Source organism: Macrotis lagotis, chromosome 1 (genome assembly GCF_037893015.1).
Source record: "Macrotis lagotis isolate mMagLag1 chromosome 1, bilby.v1.9.chrom.fasta, whole genome shotgun sequence".
Taxonomy (NCBI): Eukaryota; Metazoa; Chordata; class Mammalia; order Peramelemorphia; family Peramelidae; genus Macrotis; species Macrotis lagotis.
Genome location: NC_133658.1, coordinates 236,007,432 through 236,013,431, shown reverse-complemented (window position 1 = coordinate 236,013,431; position 6,000 = coordinate 236,007,432).

The window sequence follows — 6,000 nt, the reverse complement described above, 5'->3', positions numbered from 1 at the left end:
CCCAGAGACTACCAGTCCTAGCAGTAGCCATTATGTTGTGTGCTAAGTCACCCCCTTAATTTGAAAGTCTCACTTAAAGACTGGAATGATTGTGAATACAAAGGAGTATCACTTTACTTTAAGAAAAAATACAAATATGAATAAATTAGAAAACCATTAAGAAGAATTACATGAACTGATAAAGAGTATAATAAGCAAAGCCAAGAAAACAATATGTACAATGACTACAGCAATTAAAATGGAAAGAATAAAATGAAACTAAGCATTGTATATTTATGACCAAGTTTGCACTGGGAAAGTAGTTTTGAAAATGAACTTTCTTCTCTTCCTTTCAGGGGTGGGAAGCTTATGGTAGTAGAATAATATATTGACAGGGACAATGCATTAGTTGGTTTTGTGGAATTTTTTTTTCTTTCTTATTTAAAAAAAAGCACCACATTTTTTACAAGATATGACTCTCTGGATAGAGGAATAGAGTATACATCAAGAAATAAATTGATGTAACAACCAAATTAAAAATACAAGATTGCTCAGGGGAACATCTTGTCATATATCAAATCTTATTAATTCTCTCTTATCTTCCCCATTTCCTTTCTATACCCTCAAAAGTTCTGAACTAAAGACCTATGTTTAAATAAATCTTTGACCCTTAGTTGTGTGACTTAAAACATTTCCACCTTTTTTGAGCCTCAATTTCCTTCTCTTTTTTACTGACCCAAGACCAAACTACCCTTTCTCCATATTGCATATCCTTAATAAAGTCTTCCTGACAATCCTCACTAGCAGCAACCCTGCTCTAAATTTCACTATCTGGACTGTCTTACTCTTTTCATTTGACATGGAGTACCAGCTTCCTTGCTTTGGAGTGTTTTTATGCCCATGCCCAGGACACCCAGTTCGATGCAAGCCTCCAGAGGGCAGGAACTACAGTGTAATCATTTTCCTTTTACCAGCACCTCTCCCAGGGCTCAGCACACAATAAGTGCTCAATAAATGTTTATGGATGACACTGATGATATTGATTCTCCACCTGCTGAACAGGTTGCTTGTCTGCCTCTGATCTCCCTTTATGGTTTTTATTTAGGAGCTGTTTAAAAGCCTCGTTTGCTGGGTTTTGTCTGAGTTCTTTTGAGTACCAGTGGCAAATAACATAAAGAAGTCACCATGACAACAGAACTCCTTGGGAATAAATACTAGACTGCTCTGACTATAAGATGCCTGAATCCAGAGACTGAGCTGCAGTATCCATGACCCACAGGTGGACTGGGAGAGAGACAAGGGTGGGACTCATGAGATTGATTTGTACTCATTGAACCTGGGCCCCAGTTTTGGTCAGACCACTATGTTACTGTGGAAATTTGGTCACGTCAATGAATGAACTTTTTTCCAAATATTCTCTAATTTATTAAGCATCTAATTTTTTGCTAGGTAGGTGCCAAAGGTAAACTTTCAAATTAAACCTGTATTCTTATCATTTTCTACTGTTATCTTAAATCTTGACAGTCAGATAAACAATAAATCAAGCTCTGATTTACAGCTGCTGGTTTTTGAGATATAAATACTTGCAGTGGAAATTTTATGGTGCCCAAGCTGAACTGGTTTCAGCACATCCCAGGGAGGGGGGAGTAAAATCCAAGGAGCCTAGAAAGACTATTTGGAGATCGGTATGTATAGGGCTTTAAAAGCTAAACAGAAGATATCACAGAGGCAATAGAAAGCTATTGGGACAGTGTGAATGGGATGTCTGATGGTTATATGTGTATTTTTAAAAATTCCTTTGGCAGTTGTATAGTGGAATGGAGGGGAGAGTGACTTGAAGCCAAAAAGACAGTTCTCCAAAGTACTAGGCAAGAGGTGATGAGCAAGAGGTGATGAGCACCTAAACTGCAATGGTTCCCATGTGAGTAGAGAGAAAAGATTGAATGTGAGAGATGCTGTGAATAAATCAGAATTTATTAATCATCTATTATGAGTTTGGCATGTCACTATGGCTCTGGGAATACAAATGCTAAAGGACAACAAAGAAAGTGAGTTCCAGAAAAGTGACATTACTCGCCCAAGATAAAAGAAGTAGTAAACAAAAAACAGAAATTTTACTCCAGGTCTTCTTTCTCCAAATCTGGTACTTTAGATTTATTTTTATTTTTAGAAAACTTTGTTGACATACCTTGTTTTGGCACAACAGACACTTCCCAATGACCCCAAAACAAGCTCCCCTACATTGTATATTCAGTGAATACATGTAACTAAAACTACAAAAGCAGTATGTATGTGACTATTAACCAGAAATACAACTGGGATATTCCCTAAAGATAAAATTTATCCTGTAGTAAAGACATAGCTGAACTTAACGACTTTAAACAAAAATCCAGAGAGGTGATTTTACCCATTCAAGGAAGTCCTGGTGACAAAACTCCCTCCATCAATTCAACAAGCCTTAGAAAACTGCCCTAGATTACTGAAAGGCAGTGCCCAGGGTCATAAAAGTTGCGAGGTATAAGAGGTAAGATTTGGAAGAAGCATTCTTTAAAATGTGAAGCTATCAGAAAGCATACTTCTTCTCCTGCTGAGGCTGCCCTATAGGGCAGGAGACAAAATCTTCATTAATTAGACTAGCTATGTGTAAATGTTAGCTATTAGTATTGTTTATGAATTAGAAGATCTATGGAAATGATAGTTATAACTACTGTTACTAGATGATTTCTATTCCCTTACAAATTGAAAAGTCCTGGGCAAAGAATTTGCGCTGATAATGTTTCACTTTCCAAAGTTTGATTTTACTGATTATTGATTTATTGATAAGAAAGGATACATTCTTTTAAAAATTATTTTATTCTTTCTTCCATTTACATGCAAAGATAGTTTTTACCATTCATTTTATTTTTTTTTTTAATTTTAAGGCAATGTGGTTAAGAGTGACTTGCCCAAGGTCACACAGCTGGGCAATTATTAAGCATCTGAGTCGAATTTGAACTCAGGTCCTCCTGACTCCAGGGCCAGTGCTCTATCAACTGTGCCACCTAACTGCTCCCTACCATTCATTTTTTGTAAGATCTGAGTTCCACATTTTTCTACCTCTCTTCCCAAGATAGCAAAAATCTGATAGGGGTAATGCATGTATAATCAAGTTAAACATATTTCTATATTATTCATGTTGTGAAAGAAGAATCAATAGAAAAGGGAATAAATTATGAGAAATAATAAACACAAAACAAAATTTTAAAGTGAAAATAGTATGTTTTGGGGGCGGCTAGGTGGCGTAGTGGATAAAGTACCGGCCTTGGAGTCAGAAGTACCTGGGTTCAAATCTGGTCTCAGACACTTAATAATTACCTAGCTGTGTGGCCTTGGGCAAGCCACTTAACCCCATTTGCCTTGCAAAAAAAACCCTAAAAAAAAGAAAGAAAATAGTATGTTTTGTTCTATAATTATAATAAAATATATATTATATATATAATAAAATATATATAATATATATTATAATTATAATTATAAAATATAATCATAATAAAATAAAATTTGCTCTTTCCCTGAAATGACATATTCTTTAACTTGAACATTATGGTACCAATATTGACTTCACCTTTGGCCAGAACTTTGACTAGGGCCTCTACATGTCAATTTTCTTTGCGATGTTGTAATCATTGTGTATGATGTTCTTTTGACTCTGCTTTTTTCTGATCTAAATCAGTCCATACAATTCTTCCTTCATTTCTCTGAATTCTTCATATTTCTATTTCTTTTGATACTATAATGTCCCATTACATTTATAGTGTCTGTTCATCTGGGTTCACATGAATCCCTCAGGATTCTTTCATTTCCTTTTAAATGTGAAATGAAGAGGGTAGACTAAATGATATTAGAATTTTCTTCCAGGTCTAATGTACTAAAAAATTCTGCTCACAGATTATTTGCCTTATACCTTGGAGGGACTATACTTTATATATTTAGGCAGGAAAATCAGGTGGGAGCAGGAGTGCTTTGAATTCTTAGAAATCTTCCCCATGAGCTGACTTCATGAGAAGTCCATTAGACTTTGAATAGGTATCATCTTAAACTGAAACCAGTGCAAAGCAGGGTTGAAAAGGCAAATATTGCCCCTTTGCAAGTTTAAATCATTGTGGAGAAGCCTAGAGTTCCTGCGGTTCTCCATAAAGTCCCCTTTACTAACCTATGCCTAGTGTCTCCAGGAAAGATGCCATGATCTGATGCCTAACAGTGACATTTCAGGCACTAGGATGAATTATTAGACAAGGGAAGAAGTGCCCTGTGACTCATACAATGTAACTGCCAACTCCGCCTACATGTCAGACCTAAAACATTCCCCATCAAAGAAAGAAAAATGATCATAGAATTTAGAGAATGGATCTTAGATTCAGATTTGTAAGGACCTCAGAGGCTACCAAATCCAATCCCCTCACTTTACAGCTAAGAAAATTTAGGCCCATGAAAACTGACTTACTCAAGGTGAAACATAAGATCTGCCTCAGGATTTGAGCAAAGTTCTCTGATTCTAGAGCTAATACTGTATCCAGTGTATATATAGCCTTAAATGAAAAGAAGGGGTCTCCCACTCTGACAACAAGAAAGGTAACTGAGCAGTCTCAGAGTAGTGAGAATAACTCATTTTATTTTTGTTACTGTCGTTCAGTCATTTCAGTTGTGTCTGACTCTCTGTGACCCCATTTGGGGGGGGGGGGTTGCTTGGCAATGATGCTGAAGTGGTTTGTCATTTCCTTCGCCAGCTGAGAAAATAGAGGTAAAACTGGGTTAAGTGACTTGCCCAAATCTCACCCAAATCAGACTTCAGGTCCAGTGTTCTATCCACTGGGTCACCTAGCTAATACCTCACAGAAGCTATCAATAATATGCACTTGGGAAAGCTTAAAATCACTGGTTTCTTTCAGGTATTAAGGTGATATTCAGGGTCAGTTTGGACCAAAGAATTATAGTTTTAGAGTAGAAAGGACCTGCAAGTTACAAATTGAAAAGCCCTGGGCAAAGAATTTGGGTTGATAATGTGTCACTTTTCAAAGTCTGATTTTATTTATTATTTATTTATTGATAAGAAAAGATACATTCTCTTAAAACTACATTCTTTTTCAAATTACATGCAAAAAATGGTTTTCAACTGTCATTATTTTTATGAGGTTTTGAGTTTCTCAATTTTCTCCCTCTCTCTTTTCACATCTCCCTCACTCATGCAATGAAAACTTTCTCTAATATTCCCCATACAAATGTAAGGTGCTTTCTATGACACTTGACTAAGCAGATGACTTTGGAAATAAAGCACTAGAATCCTGAGTTGATGACTTGCTATTGTTTGGTATCTGGGGGCAGCTTGATGGCAGGTGGGACAAATGTCTTGTAATTCTTCTGGAGTGGCTGGTCTCAAGCCTAGTGGTAACAGCAGGAATGGGAGATCCTGGTGGGCTGGCAATGCATCCCCTGAACTGTAATCACTTTTAGAATAACCAGTCTGCTTTAATACTTTCTTTCCTAGAGAATATTTCAAAATACAAAATAATTAGTTCATATAAACCTTCTTCCAGATTATATGGTATCATACCTATGAAGGAAAGCATAGAGAGCACTTTGAGAAAATCTGATGGCCCTTGCCTTTGACTACACTTAGGCAGTGCCTTCACCAAAATTTATACACTTCCATCTTAACTACAATGACCTCTTCCTAATGCACAGATTCCAACATGTCACTCAGTTTTTAGCATCTCCTTACTGCCCAGATCCTTAACTTGGCATTCACATGCCTCCAAAATCTGGTCTCAGTCTACCTTCAAAGCTTTCTCTCACACTACTTCCTGTCATGAACTCCAACTTGACCAAACCATTCTTTGAACATGCCCTATGCTCTTCCTCTTCAGTGACTGCTCACACTAGCCCCCCTTTGACAAGAATGTCCTCCTCCAATTCACTTTTACTTGTTTAAAAGCTACCCATCTGCCTTTTTTGTTCTGATTCTTCTTTCACAACATGATTAAT